The sequence below is a fragment of the Cyprinodon tularosa genome, unplaced genomic scaffold (assembly GCF_016077235.1).
Source record: "Cyprinodon tularosa strain WSP-4 unplaced genomic scaffold, ASM1607723v1 ctg460, whole genome shotgun sequence".
In the NCBI taxonomy this organism is placed as follows: domain Eukaryota; kingdom Metazoa; phylum Chordata; class Actinopteri; order Cyprinodontiformes; family Cyprinodontidae; genus Cyprinodon; species Cyprinodon tularosa.
The window spans coordinates 160,601-173,408 of record NW_024039186.1 but is presented as its reverse complement, the minus strand read 5'-3'; the positions used below and the strand labels follow the sequence as shown (position 1 = coordinate 173,408).

The following is a 12,808-nucleotide window of genomic DNA, read 5'->3' as shown; positions in this document are numbered from 1 at the left end:
TTTTTCAGCACAAGTGACTCCGATCTGAGCCTGATAGCAGAGCTCTGCATACCTTGGCTCAATACAAATTGTAATTTCCATGACTTCACCTTTCGCAGGTTCGACAGTAAGAACACTATCAAGGGCAGGAAATGATCTCTGGACTGCTGTGCTGAATCCAGACAGCCTCATAGATGTCATTACACGACACCCACCCTCTGGAAGAGAACTACAAAAAACATGGTTACCCAAATGTTGTGAACAGCAAACTCTCTTGGTTATAAAACCCAAATGAAGGTTTGTACATTTACATGTGTCACACTCAGTACTTGTCATGAAATAATGTATTTCCTGTCACAAAAAAACATTATGGGTAACCGTATAGCTCCAACAACTACTGAATTCAAATTTAGTGGCTGCGTCCCCCGAGGTCCAGATTTGTGGGCCAATTACATTATAAGATGCAGCCATGGCCTGTTTGGATTGGAAGACTCCTCCTAATGTGCCCCACAAATGTAGCCTTCTTTATGCCCGTTTTGTAGGATAGGTTCAGTGTATCATCCGTTGTCTTCTGTATACTGTGAATCATTTTAAGTCCAAGCAAAAAAAATCCTGTGTTCACAGGTAAAAGGTGGTGAACAGTAGTGAATATTGTATGTGCAGTTTAATATAACACAAGTATTTGAATAGTTCCGTCTGAAATTAATGAAAATAGTTGTTTCAATGGTTATTAAGTCAGATATGTGGTAAGTAAGCTTTGGTTAATTGAAATGTTTTTATCTGTCCCTGTGTAAATGGCTTGTAAATGGATGTTTAACCTCGGATTCCAACATCTCTGGAGTGTAGTGACTACAAATCTGATATTCCTGATGATGATACTGCTGCTGAAGCTCCTCGAAAATGTTATTAGCACCCAGAACAGTAGAGAAACGTTCAATATCAACTCTTTGCCTGCTTTGTGTGTCAACTGTAATGGTTTAGAGGCCACAGAGCGTACGAGCGGTGAAAGCCGGAGAAGGCTGGACCTGTTTGAATCCATAGCCTAAACTCTTCCGGCCTCCTTATTTTCACAGACCTTAAAGGACCTGGTCTATCTGGACTGGGTCCCTGGAAGACACAGCCACTGATATCTAACACACCCAACTGCTAGAGACATAAAGAGTTCCCAATACTATTTGCATCTGCGCTAGCAAGCATTTTGCTTCCTGCTCTTAGTTCCTCCCTAACTGTCAGCATTATTCAGATAGCCCTTACTGTATTATGGTAAACTCAGATGCACCTCCAAAATGGCTTAAGTGTCCTCAGTGATTTGAGGCATTCCAATTGAGACCTTGACTGGTAAAGTAGTTAAGCCACTTTTTTCAAGTGTGTAGGTCAAGGGACTCGTTTAAAAGTTCTCAGACACCCTCGAGGATTTAAGATTGACACCACTGCTTTATATCATTCTGCTCTTAAAAGTGTTACTTGAGTGCCTTAGTTGAGTAGGTCTCATCACAAGATCATAAAAGATGCTTCAGGACATAATTCTGAATGTTCTTAATGGAAAGGTTAAACAAAACTCTTCATATGATCCCCCAGGTCACATCTACTGATAAATCCTACAAATATAGAACATTACTAGTTTTACACTTGCTTCTTTCATTTTTTGAAGATTACTAAAGCTATAGACTTTACCATCTAGCTGTAATGTTTCTTTTATTGTTAAAAAAGACATTAATATGTTTCTATTTTTGTGTGTTATTGTTAATAGTCACTAGTTTTTAACTCATAATTTAAATTGATATTACAGCATAGTAATATAAATTTGTTTCTCATTGTTTGCCATGGTCTTTGAATGCTGTGTACTTGCTTTTGCCTTGTCTTGGCTTTTGTAAAATGCTGTAGAAATATATTTTTTTCAAAATTTTTTCAAAATGATTATTTAGACTGTATTCTGTTAAAGTGCAGTACTTTAGAGCTGACCCAGAAAAGTGAGCTACTAATAAATATAGTTTTAATGGGAAGCTCTTATAACCCTCTTACAGTACCTAGTAGGTTTTAGATTCCAGACAAATTGCATAAAAAGTTAGGCACTATCACTATAATCTAAATTGATTTTCATTTCATAAAAAAAGTGATATCATACTATCTTTATGTTTCATCCTTGTTTAAAAATCATTGGCATTTACAAACCAACATCTTGACTTTTTTGGTATACACTGCATTCTATATTTAGAAGATCAGCTTCTTTTCTCACAGAGAACCCTCAGGCAGACGCATGGCTCGTAAAATGCCCTCCATTCATCAACAAGCAGAGACGGATTTACAGCACCCTCCCGCAGTTCTACTTCTTCAGCCTGACTGAACCGATCACTCAACATACATCTTCTACCAACACTTGTCAACAAATAGCATGTGATTAAGATTGCACAGTCCATTGAATGCATAAACTTCACCTCACTACAGGACATCTACCATAAGGGCATAAAAGGGACGGCACACATTCCAAGATAGCCTATTTAAAATGTAATTGTCTGGCAGAGACAAGGAGAGTGGAGTCTAAGACAGATATTATAAAAAAAATGCTTGCATTTTGATAAGGACATGCGATATGTGAATCATCATCATCATACCTCTGAATTGATCTGGACATTTGTGTTAACTAAAGTAATAACTACACTTTTCAAGTAATCAGAAAAAAAAAGGTAAGAGAATTAAATATGTACTGAAATAGATTTTCTGTTTTTCGTTTGGGTATAGATTAAAATAAGGGTTGCCTTTAGTAAGAAGAATAGTGGGTGTGTTGCTTTGTTGAAATCTACTGGTAATCAACCAGGCTGGACCAATCAGGAAAAGCATTAACATATCGAGATATGTCTCTGTATCTCTGAACCAAACTACATTGCTGTGTTTCTGTTCATCACCACCTCCATACCTTTTTCCCTAAGCTGGATTTGTCTTTCAAATGTATTTTGTACAGAAACGCAGCGGATTAAATGCCTGGTATCGTGATCTTTATCAGAAAAACAAAAGTAAACCAACAAGTAAAACAAGAAGTTACCACAGATAAACAAACATTAACATCCGAGGCTATTCCTATTGTTTACTGGGTGCCAAGATATTTGACAGCAAAAGCATTTGAGTTTTCTTCTATATTTTGATATATAAGAACTGAGGGAAAGAGAGAGAAAGGGGGCAATTTTTAAAAAGTTTTATTTAATATTTTAAAATGTTGTTTACTTTTTTTGTTATTTCAAATGTTTTGTCGGTTGAATCAAATTACCTTTACTGTACAGCCTTAACAGCTCTTCCATTGCATTTATCAAAACAAGAGTCCAGCCACTTGATTACAGTCTAGTCAGATTTCTGGGGGACTTAATGAATAATGCAGCCATGCTTCTATTAGAGACACAATTGCTCCTAAGTGAGAAATTACCTTTTCAAGGTTGAATATAAATCAACATCCACACTGAATATTATCTCATTTTTTCCTGTGTTTTAGCACAGAAGTTGACCTTATGTAATCATCACCCGAGGAGCAATTAATGTAAGGTAACAACCAGCTTCAGAGCAATCTGAAAGCGCCACACCACAGCTGGGAGAAATTAGTTCAACATGTTAACAAGAGTTAAAGATATCCTCAAAACTGACCTCTGTCACTCAGAGTACAGCAAATATGAATTCTTACTTATTATACTTATTATAATTTGCATTTTAATGATAATGGAGAAGAATGTCTCAACTACTCAGACTAATGTTCCTTACAATTTTATAAAACTTCACATTTTTGATAGTAGAGCACCATTCTGACAACATTCTGAACTAGGAGAGCTGGATTTGTAAAAACAAAGTCTTACTTTTACTTATCCTTTAGCATACACATATCATCCTTATCTTACTTTATTCTTACCCTTATTTTATTATATTATAATATCTTATTTGTACTAACAATCTTATTTTTCTGTCTTCAGTAAAGGTATCACTGCAAGAAAAAAAAATCCTGCAATGGATTTCAATGCAATGCTAAATATTTCTAAATCTGATTCATGAATCCCTTTGGCAGGAATCAAATTAGCCATTTTAATCTAGATTAATTCCAAGATTACAGTGAGATTAATTTAGATTTTAAAAATCAATCTATGCCCACCACTAATACACATATATAGACAGACAAAACAACTCTTAGTAACACTGTAATCCTTCTTTATCTTTAGTTATTTAGATTAACTCTCTATCTTATTAGGAAAAAAGTAAGGATATCTCCTTATTAAAAACACTCTGTTTGACTTTTTCTAAGTCTTTAGACCAACAGAAGAATTCTATCGTTCCTTGCATCCTGTGATGCAAATCTTTTTAATCTTTAGACTCTAATTTAACAGAGAGAAGTCTCATCAAAACTACAATTCTGTGTGCTAAAGCAGTCCACTTTCAGTCTTAGGCAATAACAGTAGATTGCGGTGATTTTCCTTAATGCTGCAGAGCAGGACATCAATATAGCTCCCTCAATTATCAATGCAATGCAGCACACAGCCCAGACAGAGTAGGTGGGGGTTTGACTCCCTTTAGACCTCTTTCCACTGAGTTTTTACCACCTGCGGTATAAGCAGAGAGTCGAGAGAAGGAAATATGATGGAGGATCCATAATCGTTATCTTTCCCCACCATTCCTTACTGCAGGTAATAGTGTCCCCAGACAGAGGCTCTTTAGGATCCACAACTGATTGCAGAGTCTAATCGAGTCAAGATGGATGTGCCACACTTTGAAAGCAGAGACATTCCATGTCAAAGTTTCTCAGTGATTGTGAGTTTAATGGCATATGGGTAATATCCAACCATGACCACAAGTATTTTCCAGTTACAACCAGATTTGGTTTAATTATTTCCTTGTAGAATTTTAAATGTCTAAAAGTTCAACTCTGGCACTTTAAGCAAAATAAAGTGAAATATCTGTAGCAAAACTTTTGAGAATGTTGGATAAACACTGCAATACACAAAATTCTCTTTTTTATCTAAACTATACATAAATAATAACAATCCTTTTTAGTAAAATGTATGCAAAAAGCTCACATTTAAGAAGACTACCATTCACACAAGTTATGTGCTAAAAGATGAGATAATGTACACCAGAGATGAACAATAGTGTTGAGTCTGCCGCCTTAAGTGATGACAGAAGCAAAGGTCTTAAATGATATGATGTTTATATGAGGGCTAGTGTGCAGTATGCCAGTAGAAGCTTTTAATTTTTGTTACAAAGCAACACATTGAGGGAAAAAATATATTTTTCAGTTATCTACAAATCGCTTTTATTCAGCTCTACATTCAGCTCCTTAGGACTATTTTTAATCAGAATTCTCATCATACACAAGCACACACTCAGTCAATAAAACACCTCAAATACACAGAAATATTTGCTCATGCTGCATGCACAGACGAAATAGGCGCACGCAGACTTCCAACAGCTGCATAAAACCTTATTGATTCGAACTTCCCACGCAGGAACATTACTACTGAGGCCTCTACTAAAATCAAACATAAAGAAATGAAAGGCTGAATACGGGGAGTGCGCTTCCATTCTAAACACCCACAATGACACACTTCAACACAGGGAAGGAAGCAGGGGAAGATTTAGGAGGAAAATATTCGGATGATAGATTTAAAGAAAATGGACCAAGGGAAAGTAGTTGTAGAGAAAACAAGCAAAATTAAAAGGAAAAAAGTGAATTTGGATATAAGACGTATAAGGAGGAACATATAAAGCTGAAGTGAAGATTAAGATCAGTATATTAGCAATGTTAAATTGCTTAGAATCTCCAAAATAATGCTTGCTTAAAAAATATATACAATATAATCTCTTTAAAAAGACCTTTAACTGATTATTATTTAAATGTTATATTAGGTCCAGTGTCAATATAAACTTTTTATTGGTAAATTTGTATCAGCAACAAGCTTAGGGCTTGGCCTAATTAAATTTTTTTGTATCGTAATACACATAAAAAAATTAATCAAATAACCACTTACATCAAGGATTGCATCTGTTAAATTAGTAAAACAAGCAGGTCTAATCAATTTCTTTATAAATATGCTAATAATCAGATTGTGCAAACTGTTGGGATGAGGATAGCTAAATTAATAATATTATCAGCTGACTGAGCTTGGATGAAGGATTTTTGTCTCCATTTAACACGTTTCAAAAAGAGATGAAAATTGGCAAATCATTACAAAAACCGTTACAAGGTCTACTGTTATTGCTGCAAGAGAAAGCACAATGACAGATGATGGAAAGAAAGAATCTGTTGCGAATAATATGTCGAAATATTTAGACTGTCAGAAAAACAAATAGTAAAGATATATCCTCTCTCCAGCAATGCCATTTTTAAGCAGCTTGATAATCTACTGTAAGTGCCTATTGGGAGGCAGTCACAAATAGAAGCCATGACATATCTTCTATGAAAAATTAAATGAAACACTATATTTACTTGGTTCAAGATGGATCATACCCTCCCATCATCACAGTTAGGGGTGTCACCCATAGAAGTTCTTTTAATGTGCTGTCAAGTGAGATTAGAGATTGTGAGTTCTGGGGATGGTGTCCATTCTTACTTTTAATCAGTCATCAAAGAAGTGGAAAGGTAATTTGCAAAAATTAAATAACCACGTATTTAACAAACGGCAATCCTCAAGAATATGAGGATGTGTTTATTTCAAAGTGAAGTGCAAAACGTTCTCCGTTTTAAAGGAATAGTACACCCAAAACATGATTAGCCTTCATTTTCTACTAACCCATATGCTGAACAACACTCTGGAGTACTTTTTTGATATCTCAAATGCATCTGGAGATCTGGGAGGCTTCTTGCTGTCTGCTGACATTCAAATAATGGAGGTCTATGGTGACCGAGACAGAAAGGTCCATAAAAGTCAGACATTTTTCTTTCGTTGTTTCTTTCTTTGCACAGGTAAAACAGCACATTTCCTCTTCTACGCTTGCATTATTGGCAGAGCAGACGCTGAATGCGCACTTTCATCTGGTTTGGTCTGCCGGCTTCCGTAGCGTCGTGAGCGCGCATTTGCGCGCTTTCAGGAAATCCTATACACTACTGTTTATGCTCTAAAAACATTCTAAATGACTTCGTTTCGAGTAAATTCTGGATGCTACCCACTCAGGACACTTGGAATACATTGGACGAGCAGTATGGTGGAATATTGACACGTTTTTTGTGGACTTTTATGGACCTTTCTGTCTCGGTCACCATAGACCTCCATTATTTGAATGTCAGCAGACAGCAAGAAGCCTCCCAGATCTCCAGATGCATTTGAGATATCAAAAAAGTACTCCAGAGTGTTGTTCAGCATGGGGGTGAGTAGAAAATGAAGGCTAATCATGTTTTGGGTGTACTATTCCTTTAAGGCAGTAAATCAGATTTATTTTTTATTTTTTTTCATTTTTACATTTGGAGAGAAAATAATTTTTCCTGTGCTCGTTCTGCATATACAGAGCAATCATACCTGTCATCTGTGCAGGTGCTGTTGAAAATAACAGAAACTTTTGGAATGTCCAAAATAAATACATTCAGCTCAACAAAATTCTCCATGTCTATAGCAAGTATCACATGCTAAATCTGCATTCAAACAGGGCAGTCTGAACCAGTTTTTGTGCACCAAATTAACTGCAACCCATCCATTAAAGGCATACACATTCTATTGTAGCTTGCACAATTTAGGATTTGCAAACTAAATGTAGATTAGAAGCCTATTGTGCATATGATAGAGAGGTCTGTACTTTGCTTACCTCTATTTCAAAAGCTGAATGAAAAATGTGTTTGTGGGTCTTTGGAATGTAAGTTTTTAGTGTCTGACAGTTTGTAGGAAACTGTTACTGGTGAAAGATGTTTGAGGGTGAAAATCCAGCTATCATCAAAAAAAAAACCCAAAAACATTGTTCTTTCTTTGTGAGTTGCATGTTGGCATAATGGTTATCATTGTTATTATTTGAACTATGTTTTTTTCCTGCAGATGAGTAAAATAATTTTTCAAAATTGTTTTCGTCAAGTTTGTCTTTGTCATCGTTTTGGTTAATTCAACTAAAGAATTTTATAAAGGCATCCGTTCACACTATGCACATCATTACAACACCTTTGCTAGTTTCACACACAAGAAAACATTTAATAATTAAATGAAACCTTTTGTCTTATCAAAGTTAAAAATTTTATGAGGTTTATTAGAGATGCTCTTTTTTTCTCCAAAGGGTGCAGTTTACCCTGAATGGTTTCAAACAGGGCATCATAATCGTGTTCATGTTTGAGTAAGTCTTTTCAGGCAAAAACACTTAAGACCACAGGTGGTCACATTCTGATAAGGCATCAACTAAAAAGTACTTCTTTTTTTTTTTAAATAGGCCCTAAATTGTTTGTTGTGTTACATTTTCAAGGACACCTATCAGGGTAAGATTTTTTTCAGTAAACAAGATGAAAATGGTTGCTATGTCAAACAAGGACACATCCTAATCTTTTTAATAAACTAGTCAGTTCCTCAATTTACTGTAAAAGAGGAAAGAATGACACCCACAGAACACAAAAGCATCAGTACAAAAAAGCAGACTGAGACAAAAAAGAAAATAGAATATACATAAGAAAATGATCATAAGAAAAGATATGCCACTATGTTATTGACTGGACGAAAGCTATAATGTTTCAATATTATTATTATTATCTTGAAGGGCTTAAAAGTGTAATACAAAAAAAAACTGTAGTCACTGAAATCAATTATCACCTGAAATAAAATGTTATAGAAATGAACACAAACCAGGAGGTTCCCGAGAGGCTGAAAATCAGAAAGGAGAGCAAGGAGCTTCACTGTGATTTTGATCTCAAATGTGATTCAAAGCAGTGAGGTTATGATGGTCAAGATGGGTGAAATCAAGGAGATGAGGGTGTGCTCAAAAGAAATGTTCTCATCAGTTGGCACAAAGCAGCAGTCTATCCGCATTCACCTCTGCAAGTATGGAAAGCTTTCCAACAGGTAGCGATTGTGTGTGACACCATGAGAGTGACATGTCATTCAGAAAAAATTACCACCCATCTTTCAGTGTCTGGCAATGATAACGGTTAATGCTGCTGCTCCTGCCACCATGTTATTTTCACTCCCAGCACGCTTCTCACCGAAAATAAAAGAGACGTACTAGATTTAGTCAGGACATGTATGGTATTTTAAGATTACAAACAGCAATCCTAGACAAGTAAAACAAATGGGTATTTAACTCTGAAATAGGGTCTTTGGAGTGGTGATAAAAAGCTTGACGTCCATATGAAAAATCTTTTCCACAAACAGTCCTGTGCAGGTAATTTAAAATATTCATACTATTACCTGACAACAATGTTAGGAAATTACCTTTGTGTTTGTTGGACTCAAGTCAATAAAATAGACACATGAGACCCATATCACTCATTTTTGTTAATGCAAAATCCCTCACTCTCTTTCAATATGTCAGCTGAAAATGTACAAAAGCCTTAAGATAACATTTTACTGTGGTAACGGGAATTCATTGCCGACAATTATTAATCTTAATACCTGCTGATAGGCAGCATTTAGGTTTTCTTATTAATCACAACTATGACTAGAAAAGCAGTACTCAAATGCAAACTGAAAGCAAACATTCTGCACTGTATTTCTTGTCAGGACATTAAATATAATAGGACACAACTGGGCAAACACATCCGTCACATGTTCTGATTTTCTTGTTAATGTTATAAATTGTACCCTTATATATGTACCTTCATCTTAGTTGGGTATCAGATGCAAATACCTGGCGGGGGGTTGAAAGATATAGGTCTGAAACTAACACTTCAGAAAATGAATTAGAAGAGCAAGAACTCGAAGATGAATAATGTATACAGCATCAAACCCAACTGAGCTACGGGGATGTTGCATGGCAGAGCAAGTCTTTCCAGTCATCAGATCTCTACAAACAGTATTGGAGAAACAGGTGACAGAGAGTATGAAGCAGGACAATGGTAATAGAAAGAATGTCTAAAATACTCACAGAATTAAGATGACAACACCAGGAGCCAATATCAAAGGATTTCCTTGGATAACTAGGGCCACTTTAATCTTGGTGAAGTCCAGGATAGAATTTATGATCCACAAGGAGGGGAGCAGAGGAAAACTCTCCAAGGGAAAGGAAGATATTTAAAAAAGAGGAAGCACAGTTTTTGGGACACTTGGCAAGATACCCTGGCTGTTTGAGATTGAGGAAGGAAATAAGTCTGCTGTGTCCTCCACAGATTCAGTACCACGCCAATTCTCTTCCCTTTTATGTCTATCAGTTCCTCTCTGGCTTTTATCTCAGCCTCGATATTGAGATAGAGGAAGCTGCACGGAAACTTCCAGACGATACAAGGTCCAAACTGGTATTATAAATCTTGAGGGAGGGAACATAGGTTTAAAGAGATGAGGGAGATTGGTGGAAAAAAAGTCCTTGTCCTCTTAAGGAAAACACAAATGGAAGAGTGTTTTTCTTTTTTTTTTCCCCCCTGTTTTCTCTTGAGGAACCTCCACCACTTAAAGCTCTTGTTTGGAGATGAGACACTCACAGGGGCAGAAAAAAACTCAATTAGAGATGGACAGAGATAATGGTGTGTATCGGTGGCACCTGCTCAGCCTCCTCTTTCTCTGTCTGACTGCTTTTCCACCTGACTGCCAAGATTAAGGCATATAATCAAATTCTCCTAATTGGCCCTGATTGTGGCAGCCAGCCAAGAGTTTCTCTTCTCTCTTGCACTCTTTGTGATGCTATGCTCCGCACAGCACAAAGAATTGCAATGAGTCCTGTGCCTATCAGTCAAGACTCTGGGTGCCTGCAGTCAATCTTTCCAACTGACTCTAAGCTAGTTATTATCTTAGCGTGTTGGCAACTTGATCTGGCCATATCCTCTGCTGCCCTCTGATCCTCCCTTTTATTGAATACCAGGTTGACCAATGAGTTCTTCTTCACCTTCTTTAAATCTCTTGCTGTTGCTTTGTTTGCAGTTGCCTTTAATTTCTTTTTTGTTGTTTACATTAAATCCCTCCTCCTCTTCTTGAGTACAATCCACAACTGGATCAGCTGTAGTTAATTGGTTGCAGGTGTCTCTAGCGGTGGTGGAAAATATGAGAGCTGAAGGAATTCATGACTCTGTCACTATAAATTAAAAATATGATTACTTAGAAAATTTAAATTAAAGATGTAAATGGAAAGTGCATGGGCTGATAATAATCTAGTGGCACTTGAGAAGTCTCCAAGTTTATTTATTCCCTGTTGTTTTTCAGCTCTTTTAAATTGGCTGAGGGTTTGGTAGAAAAGTTTTTAGGTTTCCATAGGTTTTTGTGGCTACATGGTAGGATGAGACACATGTCACCTTTTGTGACAACATTGTGGGGCAGCTTGTTTGGAGAAGTGTCCTTTATACTTGCTTTTTTTCATTTACATTTCATAGTCTTTCTCAAGGCTTGATGTTGGTGACAGTTCAAGATTTTTGCTTTACAGAATTCAAACAGGATCCTGGAAAGAGGAATTCACCAGAGGACCAAGTTTTTCAAAACACCAGCAGTCTTTTTTTCCCCTTCATTTCTTTCTCTGTCTGATTTCCTCAAAAAAGCAGCTGGAGACCATTGAGTCCTTATACAAAAAGAGTCAACATGGATCTTCTAAAGAAGTGTGGGTTGGCTGAATGGCAGCAGGCATCAACTGTGGTTGGAACCCTAGGTAGTGGAGTCCACCCAAAGATTCAGGTCTCTGTCATTCTGGATAATGATGTCTGAGATCCAATGGCATCTGCAGTAAAAACAATAAAAAGGCAAAACCTTAAGGTTAATGTAAATTTCAGCTCCTGCTTCATGTAAAACAACCATTCTGAAGTGAAAATATGTGTCAAAGAAAATATTTACTTATTTTATGTGTAGATAAAATGTTTATGTACCATAATCTCATACCACACATAAAAAATAATAATAATAATCTTTAAGTTGATAAAGTGATATATATTTTACCCAAAAGACAAAACTGAGTTGTTGTTTTTTCTTTATAAACTTGAAGCATACAGAATTGAGGGCAGCATGGTGATGTGGTGATAAGCAACGCCTTATGTCATCGCCTAATAGCAAGAAGATTCTGGGTTTGAGTTCTGGGGAAACCAGGACCTTTCCATGTGGAGCTTGCATGTTCTCCCTGTGTTTTTTCCGGGTTTTTCAGGCCTCTGACCACAGTCCAAAAACCTGAACCATGTTAGGTTCACTGGACAATCCAAAAACCTCTTCAGAGCATTATTTTTTTCATCCGGTATCAAAATGTTTTCTTTGTCCCTGCTGCACTTGTTTAACTTAAATCACATAAAAAAAAAATAGTCCCTGACTGGTTGCCTGCGAAGCGATTTCATAAAAAAGTTCAGATTTTCAACTTTAGCAGTCCCCACTCCACTCTATCCATAGGGATACTATGTAAATCCACCGCTCTCACTGCGGACACCACGTTCAGTCTGAATACATTACATTTGTGTAATTTGCAGTGTTTTTACTATTTGGAGAACACTTATGGTGAACACTGACACACATCACACAGCTAAATATTCCTTACCAGTTTGTGGTATTCGGATTCAACCAAGCTACTCTGAGATGCTCTCTTCTCTGAAGCTTATGACAAGTGTTTCATGTAGGACTGGGGTGGGTTTATTTTATGTCTGGAATACTACTTCTGTATTGATTTACACAAATACTTTAGATAATTTTCTTGCTAAAATATGTTCCGGAATTTTTTGTATTTTCAGCTTTTTGGCAGATGGGCCGAATGGGTATTATAAAATTACTAGTAATTCTAATAGCTC

General features: G+C 36.5%; 1 protein-coding gene across 2 annotated transcripts in view; it reads right to left on the bottom strand.

Annotated features, from left to right (window-relative positions):
* The window catches only part of LOC119793838 (glutamate receptor ionotropic, kainate 5-like), a 307,049-nt gene that overhangs the window by 280,909 nt on the left and 13,332 nt on the right, over positions 1–12,808 (bottom strand). For both annotated transcript variants that reach the window (XM_038301110.1, XM_038301109.1), the window contains exon 2: positions 9,994–11,763. The gene's annotated coding sequence lies outside the window, so the exon portion shown is untranslated. The remainder of the gene's footprint in view (positions 1–9,993; positions 11,764–12,808) is intronic.